Source organism: Otolemur garnettii, unplaced genomic scaffold (genome assembly GCF_000181295.1).
Source record: "Otolemur garnettii isolate 467f Iridium unplaced genomic scaffold, OtoGar3 scaffold00046, whole genome shotgun sequence".
Classification (NCBI taxonomy): domain Eukaryota; kingdom Metazoa; phylum Chordata; class Mammalia; order Primates; family Galagidae; genus Otolemur; species Otolemur garnettii.
In genome coordinates this window covers 1710472-1722644 of record NW_003852441.1, presented here as the reverse complement: position 1 = coordinate 1722644, position 12173 = coordinate 1710472, and the positions used below count along the sequence as shown (strand labels likewise).

General features: G+C 46.4%; 1 non-coding gene across 1 annotated transcript; it reads right to left on the bottom strand.

The window, feature by feature from the left end:
* Positions 1 to 2650: 2650 nt before the first annotated feature.
* Positions 2651 to 2722, bottom strand: TRNAW-CCA. The gene has a single exon. It is a non-coding gene; the product is annotated as a tRNA-Trp (tRNA).
* Positions 2723 to 12173: the final 9451 nt, after the last annotated feature.

Genomic DNA, 12173 nt, shown 5'->3' with positions numbered 1-12173 from the left:
CCTCAAACTCTTGGGCTTAAGCGATTCTCTTGCCTCAGCCTCTCAAGTAGCTGGGACTATAGGTGCCCACCACAACGCCCAGCTATTTTTTGTTGTGGTTGTCATTGTTGTTTAGCAGGCCTGGGCCAGGTTCAAACCCTCCAGCCTTGGTGCATGTGGCCAGCGCCCTAACCACTGGGCTACAGGCACTGAGCCTCTCTATCTGCCTTCTATGTAACTTCTTAAATTCTATATTTATATTGGTTATTTATTGCTGCATAACAAATTAGCTCCCCTCACCTAAAATCTTGAGTCATCAAACATTTATTATGTTATGCCACTAATTTTTAACCAGCATGCCATGGCACACTGATGTGGCATGAGGACATCCTGGGTGTGCTTTGAAAATTTTTAAAGATCATTAATTATACTATTGTTGAAAGAAGTTCAAGACATGGTAAGTATATTTCCTTTTTTTTAGTCTTTTTTTGGTCAACACAATTGAAGTGTGCTGCAGAAGTTTAACTGTGCAAGTTCAAGTGTGCAGGGAGATAAAAAAGGTTGCAAACCCCTATGACTTACACAGTTTCTAAGAATCAGAAATTGGGGTGTAGCTTAGCTGGTTGGTTCTGGTTCATGGTCTCTCGTGAGAATGTAACCAAAATGTTGGCTAGGGCTACAGTCATCTGAAAGCTCAGCTGGGACTTACTCATAGCCAGAGGCTTGCAAGTCTCACTTTTTGGATGTTGGGATCTTTCTAAAGGACTTCATAAGAGCTCTCACTGCATGGCAGCTGGGTCTTTCCAGCTGACCAAGAGACCAAGTAGGTCATACTTTTATGACCTAATCTCCAGCTCACACATCACAACTTCTGCTTTTTATTACATACAAATCAGTAAGTCCAGCCCATGCTCATGGCAAAGAGCATTAGGCTCCATCTTTCAAAGGGAGTACCACAGATTCATGGACATATTTTGAATCACCACCACATTTCATTTCATTCATTCATTTCTTCAGCTATCCAATCTGCTATTTAACATAGCTATTGTGTTTCTAATTTTGAATATCAAATCCTTCATTGCTAGAATTTATGGGGGAGATTCTGTGGTCATTTTTTGTTCCCCTCTTTATAAAAATAGGTTAAACATATCCATTATGCATTCTGTATCTCATAATCTTCTTGTATGGAGTCTGTGGGTATGAATCTGCTTTCTACTGTTTTGCTCTTTCTTGTTCATAAGGTTTTCTTGATTTTCTTTTAAAATATATTATGAAAGAATTTTTATATATTTTTTACTCACCACTATATTAATGAGAAATGAAATTAATTTGGATTGGAACTTTATTTTATTTAATTTATTTTTTGAGACAGAGTCTCACTTGGTCACCCTCAGTAGATGGCTGTGGCATCTTAGCTCACAGCAACCTCAAACTCTTAGACTCAAGCTATTCTCTTGTCTCAGCCTCCCAAGTACCTGGGACTACAGGTGTGAGCCACTGTGTCCAGCCTGGATTGGAACTTTATTTAAGTATGGAGACTAGAAGCCCTGTTGTGAAGGTGTATTTCTTTCAGAGAGAATTTACCTCAACTTCTCTCAGTGCCATATGGAGTCTACTAACTTAAACAAACTAAAATTTCTTTGCCTGGGGGTTTTGAACCATACAGGTGAAATGAATTCAGTCCCGAAAGCCATGTTTTATAACATTAAATCCTATGACCTCCCTAAACAGATTTAACGTCAATGTTTAATGAAAAGAGCAAAAGACTCCACCTCCATGCCCTTTTCACTCTTCAAAGGTAGTCACAATCCTAGAGTTGGTGTCTATTAATTGTTATCCATATTTTTAACATGGATACATATTAAGTATGCTATTTATTAACATATAGTACGGTTTGTGTTTATATATCCTTTTACTGATGGACAAGTAGAGATTTTGTTTTTTTGAGACAGAGTCTCAAGCTGTCACCCTGGGTAGAGTGCTGTGATGTCGTAGCTCACAGCAACCTCCAACTCGGGTTCAAGCGATTCTCTTGGCTCAGTTTTTCTGTTTTTATTGGAGTGAGGAGGAAGGGGGGGGTCTCGATCTTGCTCGGGCTGGTCTCGAATTTGTGACCACAACCTCAGCCTCCCCAAGTGCTAGGATGACAGTAGAGATTTAAAACAAAAACAACTATTAGCAAACAACACTGAGCTCACACCCAGGCCTTGCGGCTGTGGCAGAATCCACGGGCCTTCTTAAAGTGGTGACAATTCAAGTTAGAGAAGGGACCACCGCTGACACCACCACTGAAGTCCCTGGGAGTGTGGCAGAGAGAAAACCGAAGTTGACCGCAAGCGAGGAGGAGACATACAGACGAAGGACATCAGTCCTCTAGGGTGAAGCCCACTTCTGGGGCGACAGAGACCCTTCCAGGTGAGGGCCAGGTGAGCTACGGGAAGGGCAGGAGGGGGCGTGGCCTCGAGGAGCCAAGAGCGAGGGTGGGTCAGTCCCGATTTCCAGGACCAGGAGCCTCCCGTCGGTCAGCAGAAAGAAACTGGCCATTGCAGTTTATATTCTCAAAGAGAGAAAAAAGGTGAGTTAGGACGATAGATCTTGTACGAGGCCTAATTTCTCATTTTTGACTTTAATTCCGTTCCTCTGTGTAGCTAAGGAAGAAAAAAACCGACCCTGACCCCGACGTGACTTGAACACGCAACCTTCTGATCTGGAGTCAGACGCGCTACCATTGCGCCACGAGGTCACAGCGAGCTGCTGACTGTACGTTGTTAAAGACCTCGCTGCGCCAGTACGGTCCCCGGCTCCGGAGATACAGGGTGAAGACGCTCCCCTTCCTGAGCTGCAGCCCAGACTGAAAAGGGGAAGAGCTCGGGATTCCAGCTTTTTAGGTTTGGGAAAACCGATGTGTCTGGGGAACCTCCGCCTTTGCTGCAGAGCAGGCGCCGGGCGGCAGCAACTCGGGCACCGCCGCCTCCGTGTCTCCGAGAGACAGGACGAGGGGGCGCTGGGGGCTCGGGGACACCTGAGGTACGAGAAGGGGATACCCTAGGGGGACGAGGGGTTGCCCTGGGGACGCGGAGGGGGCGGAGTCCGGCGGGGCGGGGCGGGACACTGTGGGGCCGGGCTGCGGGCGGCAGTGGGACTCGGCGGTCCCCGCCCGCTCCTCGAAAGATGGCGGCGGCCCCTGTCTGCGGAGCTGGGCGGCTGCACCTGCGGTGCGGGGCTCCGAGCCGGACCGCGGCCTCCTCTCCAGGAACCAGACAGACGCCGGGCTGCCAAACCAACTTGAAAGATGCAACCATTAAAATTTGTTAACTATATTCTAACATGAAGGCAGCCGACTCTCCCTCATAAGAGAAAAACTCAAATCAAGGTGGGAGGCAGGGGAATGAGGGAGAGGGGAGGAGGCGGCGGATAGGGGGTCACGGTGTGTGACACTCCTCTTGGGGGCAGGACACAAGTATAAGAGGAACTTTACCTAACAAATGCAGTCAGCGTAAACTAATTCTTTGTACCCTCAGTGAATCCCCCCACACCTCAAATTTTGTAACTATAAAAGCAAACATTTCTTTGAGGAAAACCAAAACAGTATGAGGAAGAAAATTAGAATCGTTGACAATCCCGCCCTCCCCAGAGAGGACTAATATTTCGTTGTGCTGTATTTCTTCTTCTGGATTTGTACTGGCTATATATGTGTCCCAAGTATATTTTGGAATGTTCCAGTGATAAATTGCACACATATGGAAAAATATGGGTGCATCCAGCCTCCAGATCAAGAAAGAGAACATTCACACAGCCTTCCAGTAATTTCAAAGTCACTTTTAAGAAGGGATTACACTGTACACAACATTTTGTTAATTTTTTCACTTGTTACATTACCTGTTTATTTGCTTTAACAAAATTTGTGTTTAGAATAATGAAGCCTCAAGCCATCTTTGTACAAGTTCAGTCTAGATTTCCAGGGCAGTGAGGCGGGGAAGCTGACCTTGGTGAGTGCTTGCCTGGGTGAGTGAATGTGCATGGCTCCTGGAAAAGAGGGGTGTGGTGGAGAGAAGTCAGAAGAGGCAGCAGGTGCAGGGATCCAGCCCCCTGTGGCTTCACTCTTGGTGGGGCTGTCCCATCACAGAGAAAAGCACACAATTTGTCTTTACTTAGTTTAGCATCAACCGGTACCTGGGTAATGGCTGTATTTGTTAGTCGAGAACAAGTATTTGCTGAGCTCTTATTTTCTAAAGGGTAAAAATGTTCCAGCTCCCCAAAGCATATGGAAGATGCCCTTTCATTCAGAATTACACATTCTTTATCTGACAAATTCCAACCAGGGACTTGAACACTGAACCCTGAGGTGGGCAAAGCTCACAGCCTATGTGTGAAGGGGCTTGTCCACACTACCACGCTGACTGGGTGGGGGCAGCTGTACCACTGCAGGCTGGGTTCTTGGGAAGCATCTGCTGAAACAGTGAGTGTATTTGGGGAATAACTAGTGGGAGGACATGGGAGCTGGCCACGTTGGCAGCAGGAGCCAGCAGGCTGGGACACAGACATGGCCCAGTCTCTGCCAGCTGGTGTGGAGGAATATGTCCCTTGTGCCACTGGCTTACTGAGTCTCGGGCCAGGGCCACCCTTAGAGGATGGTGACATTGGCTTGAAAGCTGAGGTGAGTGAAGCTAACTGGAGGCTCACCACTAACTTCCCTCCTGTGGTTAGATGACAAGTTCTTGAGGGGACCAGGGATAGAGTTGGGGAGAAAGATCCATAAAAATGAGAAGAGGCCACTTCAAGCTTTGTTAGAGAAAAGAGAGAAAACGAGCAGAGTGGAGTCTGGCCAGGAGTCAGTTCAATTTTACACAGTTTTAAAAGAGTTTCATTTGTGTGAAAAGAGGTGAGGGAAGTTCGTTTTTATTCTGGAGAGTGAAGGATGCTGTGTCAGGGACTGATCTTAGAATTACTCCTTTCCACAGAAGTGTTAATCTTGCACCAGGACCTTCTCTCTAATGTCAGCCAGGACCAGGGTAGGAGATTGTTCTGATGTTCCCAAGGAATAGTGGCCCTGAAGCATTCTAGGAGTGTGAGGAGGGAGTTGCTGTGGTCACGACATTTGGCCTCTGGCCAGTTTTTTTATCACTAGCTGTCCTCCAAGATGGCTGTCCTCTTGTCAGGGCTGTGAGGGTTTCTTTCCCACAGATCTCCCTTGGAAGGGATCTGAGGTGCATGGGGGTTCTGCCACAGCATGCAACATGCACCTCACATGCATGTTTTTTTCTCTTTGTTTTTTACCCAGTCCCTGATGTCTTACTTCAAGCACCAATCTCTCTGAGTGAGCTGAACCAACAGACAACTCTAGATTCCAGAAACAACTCTATATTCCTGGGAACAAAGTCCTTGGAGCAGCTTCTCCTACATTCACTGTTGAACTCCTTCCTGACAGAAATTTAGCCCAAAGGAAACAAAAGGAGCTTCTTTTCCACACCATGACAAAATCTTCTAAGTCTCAAAAGCAATTAAGTACTCCACTCTTCAGAATGAAAAATACTGTGGAAACTGGTGGAATATTTTAAATCTCCACAGAAACACTCCCTGGAAGTCACTGCAAAGGGGTGGGGGGGAGCAACTCAGAAGGCTGTGATAGGGAGAGGCATGTGGAGTCTGGCTACTATATAGGACTTTAAAAAAATACTGATTTAGGGGTGGTGCCTATGGCTCAGTGGGTAGGGCGCTGGCCCCATATACTGATGGTGGTGGGTTCAAACCCAGCCCTGGCCAAACTGCAACAAGAACGAAATACAGATTTAGGGAGCTTATGAACTTTAGGCATTAAGCCAGCCCCAGCCAAACTGCAACAACAACAACAACAAAAATACAGATTCAGGGAGCTTTTGAATTTTAGGCATTTAGGTTTCCATGATGATTTTGATCCCAGTTTTCATTCATTTCATGTGTTGTGCCTCAAAACCCTCAAATAGGAAAGACTTTTTTTTAAAAATGGGAAACTCCAAAAGGATTATAAGTAGAGACAATTGCTTGTTCTTCCTTTTCTGTCTCTCTCTCTCTTTTTTTTTTAATGCAGTTTTTGGCTGGGGCTGGGTTTGAACCTGCCACCTCCAACACATGGGGCTAACACCCTACCCCTTTGAGCCACAGGCACCACCCCAAAAGATGGGGGGGGGTTGTTGTGTTTTTTTTTTCTTTGCAGTTTTTGGCCTGTCTGTCTCTCTTTGAAGCCTTCTGTGACCTGTTTTTCTGAGGATGTGGTTCAATTTAAATCCATAGTGGGGCCTGAAAGTTTTCCACTGGTCTGTCTGATGAGAAGACCGCCACATAGGTTCAGTGGTCCAAAGAGACTGGTGCAGTTTGGTTGCCACTTACACTGGAGAAATGGAATGCTGAATGTGGAAAGTTCTGTCATCTGTTGGGGGAACAGCTGTGGGTACATCCAGCAAAGGAGAAGGACCCCCGCAACAGTCCCTATATGACGATAACTGTTATCTTTTGAGTTTATCTTTATCCTCTTTGGCAATTTTGGCTGAACTTTTCTCTGGAAACGTTTTTTAGCCTAGAGATATAGACTCAGTACTTTCTTCTTTTTTCTTTTTAATTTGAGGACTCCAATTATGCATACCTTTATGAGTCTCCTTTGCCTGTCTCCTTTATCTGTAATTTTCTTTCTTTTTTTTTTGAGACAGTCTCACTATGTTGCCCTGGGTAGAGTGCTGTGGTGTCACAGCTCACAGCAACCGCAAACTCTTGGGCTTAAGCAATTCTCTTGCCTCAGCCTCCCAAGCAGCTGAGACTACAGGCGCCCACCACAATGCCTGGCTATTTTTCTGTTGCAGTTGTCATTGTTGCTTATCTGGCCTGGGCTGGGTTCAAACCCTCCAGCCTCAGTGTACGTGGCTGATGCCATAATCACTGTGCTACCGGCGCCCAGCCAAGACTCAGTACTTTCTAAACACAAAGGCCACACTTGTTTCTTGACATAGATGGTGAGCATGGCTTAGTGGGTGGAGCTGTTTACAGAGATGTTCAGTGGCAGACAGCTCTGTCATGAGCAGCAAGATGAATATATGAAGCTGGGTTTTCCTCGCCAACAGCTGTCTTCCAACCTGGTGTGTGATTTCAGTAGTGAAAGGGAGAGTCTGGTCTTTACTGTTAATAAGAATTTAGTTAAGAACTTAAACTGTCTTCAGCAACACAAGTAGGGAAGGTTTACTGGTGCACTCTACCAAGAAAAAGTAGCAAGTATGGGAGAGTGTGCAAGTGGCAAGAGGGTGTCGGGAGGACAGGGCTCAAGTCCTATCCTTGCTTCCTATATGATAGTCCAAAGTTTTGTCATAGTTTCCTCAACTCTAAAACGTTTGTAACATAACCTATCTCGGCTTGGGCTCAGTGGTTCATGTCTGTAATCCTAGCACTTTGGGAGGCTGAGACAGGAGGATCACTTGAGGTCAGGTTGAGTCGGAGACCAACCTGAGCAAGATCAAGACCCCATCTCTACAAAAAAACCAGAAAAATTAGCTGCATGTGATGCAGGCCTGTAGTTCCAGCTCCTCAGGAGGCTGATGCAGGAGGATCCTTGAGCCCAGAAGTTTGAGGTTGCAATGAGCTATGACACTGCACTCTAGCCTGATGACGGAGTAAGACTGTCACAAAAACCCAAAAAAAACCAAAAATGAAAACAAACAAAAAAAAGGCCCTCTCTCAAAGAGTTGCTGGATTAAGGAAATTAATGTATGGAAATAGGTTCCAGAGAGATGACTGTGGTTTCCAAATATTTAGTGTGACTGCTAGGCTTTCACAGGCACCTTAGTATGCTTTCTGTTAGTTAATAGGATACCTGACACTGAGTAACTTACAAAGAAATTTCTTTAGCTCACAGTTCTGGAAGCTGAAACGTTAATGAGCATGGCATCTGGTGAGGGGCCCCTTGCTGTGTCATAACATGGGGAGGGTGTCACATGATGGGGTCTCTCTTCTTATTATTAAATTCTGGCACATCTATGGCTATGGTTTGAATGTGTCCCCCAAATTTCATGTGTGGTAAACTCAATTCCCAAATTCATATGCTGACTGGAATTGGGGCCTTTGGGAGGTGATGAGGATGACATAAGTCATCAGAGAATGAAATGTTAATGCGTATAGCGTCATGACATATGCTGTACATACTACATAAGTCATCAGAGAATCTTCTTTATGTTAATAAAGGGGTAGAGTTACTTTCTCTGGCTTCTTTTCTGAAGGTGGTGGCGGTAGAGGGTCCTCAAGCAACAGTGATGACTTCTCTACCAGAAGACTCCCCACATCCCTGGCCGCGACCTCCTTCAGAAGGGCTGTGGAGGAAGTCTTAGAAGCCAGGGAAAGGAAGGAGCTGGCCAGAGGCAGGTGCTCCTGCCCATGAGTCAAACTTCTCTCACTGACTTTCTTTGACAAAGCTGCCAATGTAGAAATAGCAGACTGGGAAGTAAAAGGGGAGGAAAAGGACTCAAAGCGCATGGCCTCCTTGCTCCTGGTGAGAGATTTGTCCTGCAGCACAGCATTGGGCTGCAGCTTTCAGTTTTAAGATGGCTGAATCTGGAGACAAGCGACAGGTGGTGGTTAAGTTACCACTTACCTTGATTCCATAAAAAACGGTTACTTGGAGTGTATTCATTCCGTTCCTGCTTCTCAACTTCCTGGCCAGAACACTGAGCTGCTGGATGTGGTGGGACAGAGGGGAAAAGCAGACGTTCGAGCCAACGTTTACAGGGGACTCCATTCTGCCATTGGCTGTGGCTGTGGCATCAAGTTTGAGGGAACCAGCCTCCAGTAGCCACTTAAGTTGCTGCTCGGGGGCTTAGTGGAACGTGGGGGATCATCTTCACACAAAGAAGACACTCCGAGGGAAAGGTAATCTTGACACTGCAGTGGGTCTTGGAGGACCTCACTATTAAGTGCCACCAGCTCCAGCGTGTGACTGCTGGGAGTTGCACTTCCCAAGGAGGTGTTGGGGGAAGTGGACTGCTCCTGGATCTGGTCTTCCAGAGACAACTTAGAGTTCTCCTGACTTCTCCATAGGATGCTTCTGACGGAGTGTCTGAGGAGTTCCCATACCAGTGTTCTCCTTCACTGAGCTCTGCCTCCACCTCTTCCTGCCTACTAACATCTCGGGGGAATTAAGAAGATCAGGTTTACTCCCAAAGTGAGCAACAGGTTCTGACAGAAGACAAAAGAAAAAAGGAAAATTAACAAAAACTACAATTTACCAACAAACTGAAGGAATTCCAAGCGCCAAGATACCCCCCAAACTAAATTAATATTCCTTAACAACTTGAGTCCTGTGGTTTTATCCACTTAATTCTCCTTGAAGAATCCTGGAGGTGACTTCCTTTCTTCTTGAGCGTTCCTCAGGCACGCCACTTGGGATTTTCACTAATAGAGCTTTGTCACATCTTCACCTGAACAGAGCCTGACACTGTTTCCTACTGCTCTGTCACCATCAGTGATGTTCCTGAGGACACCTTCATTCCGTTTTCCAACAGAGCTCGGCTGCTTCTTGTCTTAGCTCATTTTCTGCTGCTATAACAGAATGCCTGAAACTGGGTAATTTATAAGAAAAAAATTAATTTTGTTGCAGGAAAACAAGGCCCAGTGGAGAGAAAGAAACACCCAAACACCAGTGTTTAAAAGAGGAAGGGCTTTATTTTAGCCTGTGGAGCCATGACGGACTATAGTCCAAAAATGGCCGAGTTCTCCATCAGCTCTATCCCTGACCCCTTATTGGACTCACAAGCAAAGGAATGACCATATTACTTCTCATTGGAAACGTCAAAGCACGTGCAAGGTTTACAGAAGCAGAAGCAAGCAGCAAGTGGTAGTTTCAAGGACCCAGAAGTTTATACAAATTCTTAAGGGCTGGGTTACCATGGGGAGGACCTTGCAGGAGTGTCCTTGAGCCTCTGTAAAAAGCCTTTTGTTTTTTCAGACTTTACTTTTCCCGGGGAGTCCTCCCTCCATTTCAGGGAGTACAAAGCTGACCAGTGTTGTAGGCGTAAGGTCTATAATTCAACCTAATCCTAGCTTCTCTCCAAGCATGAGGAGGAACTAAATTTGCTGTTAATGCTTAAGTGGAGCCACATAAGCTAGAAGACAAACATAGTGTGGGTGAGTCCCTTTTTCTAAATTACTTTCTTATACTGTTGGTTTTCTTTTCCCCATTCTCATTTCTCCTCTCTATAATACATACTGTTCCTCTTTGAATAGGCCACTTGGAGTCAACACCCTAATTACATGCCCAGAATAGCCACATTTTGTAAACTTATAATACTTGATGGATGTGTAAATTGAGGAATCATCATGAAAAAATGATTCACAAACCTACTCTGGTCTGGAAGCTCAGATTTTTGCTATTTTATCAATTACTTTTTACTGAGGACTGTGCTGCATTTTACATGTTGTTTTATGTAATCTTCACAATGAATCTACTCTTGAATTCACTTGCTGCGTAACTTCACCTTCTTTTATGATTTTATTCATTTTCCTCCATTCTTTTGTATATGTAACAATTCCTCTGAAGCGCCTTTGGTTCTCCCCTGCACCACAACCCACTCAAGAGATTTTCTGCTTTGGGCTTCCATTCACATTTTGACAATATTGGAAGGATTCTTGTACACATACCTTTACGGAGATGTTTTTGAACATGTTTAAATGTTCAATATTTTAACAGTCAATTGATGGGAAGCGTTCCTAAGAATGAAATAGCATTGATTATAGGCTCCCAATTTCAAGAAATTCTGCTTAGGATTTAGGACTCCATATCTCTTGGAACCATTAACAAACCCAGGGTCTTTTAAAGGAAAGAGCTGCAGTCACCAACTTTGGGGAGGGGCGTCCTTCTATGCCTTATTTTGAGGTTGTTTCTTAACACCAAGTCAAAAGACGATAGCCCCGCTGCACCTGTCCAAACTATCTTTAGATGCTTCAGTTCTATGGCCTAGTTCCTCATTCTCATTGCTAGGGTTCCTTTCTGGAGGGCAGAGCTGAGTTCCTACACCCCGATTCAGTTTCTGTGATGACGTGTCTAGATGCTCCATGGGCTTCAGACTAAATTTGCTCCAGAGGCTCTAGGGTAGTGGTTCTCAACCTTTCTAATGCCGCGACCCTTTAATACAGTCCCTCATGTTGTGGAAGTTTCAAATAATTTGATGGTTGGGGGTCACCACAACATGAGGAACTGTATTAAAGGGTCCGCGGCATTAGGAAGGTTGAGGACCACTGCTCTAGAGCTAGCATACAGCTGCGCTGGAGGTATGGCGTCGCATGGAGGCACCGAACGCGGCAGTCACCCTTCTCGCACTACGTCGCCCCCTGAGGCGGCCGCCGCCCCACCGGACTCGTAGCCACACGGCCGCGGGAGACCTCGGCCGCAGTCAGGGGCCGAGCCCAGGAGACTCAAGAGCGGGAACGCAGCTCCTTCCCGAAGTCCAGACCCCGGACTGGCGTCGGGGTCGTCGGGGGTGTCTGGAAGGCGCCGCTGGGCAGGAGAGGGCTTTAACCACCTCCAAGTGCGCGGACTCTGTTCCGGCCCCACACCCCGCTCTGTCCCCGCCCCGCGCCCGCCGGGCCAATCCGGCCTGGGGCTCTGCAGACGTCGCAAGGGGGCGTCTGTGACGTTAGGCTTCGCCCCACACGCTCGGTTGTGGGATACCAGGGTCTCGCCGGTGGGTTTCATTTCCTCCGCGGGAACAGCAGCCCTTCTTCCTACTACTCGATTTCCTCACCTGTCCACATGGTCTGTCCTCTGTAGAGCTAGGAGATGTCCTACACTTTACCGCGACGTACTGGGGACCGAGAACAATGTCTTGCCTGGGATCACCTCGCTAGTTGGAAATTGAGAAACGTCCTAGACCTGCTATGCTCTCTCAGAGGCCCCAGCGCACAGACTACCTGAGCTCGTGAACTCCCGCAGGAGAAGGGCACAGGAGGTCGGGGGGGTGGGGGGATCCTGGCTTCTCCACCCACTCCAAGCTTTGTCCAGGGCGTGTGACTGATGATTTTATAGTAATCTTAATAGCCTTAACCCCAACGGAGCTGACCCCACGATCCCACGATGTCTTGCCGGCCTGGAGGGTCAGGAGTGACGTTCTAGATTAGAAAAGTTCAGATGTGAAAAAACAAGAGGATAGTGTGGCGCCTGTGACTTTTTTTTTTTTTTTTTTTTT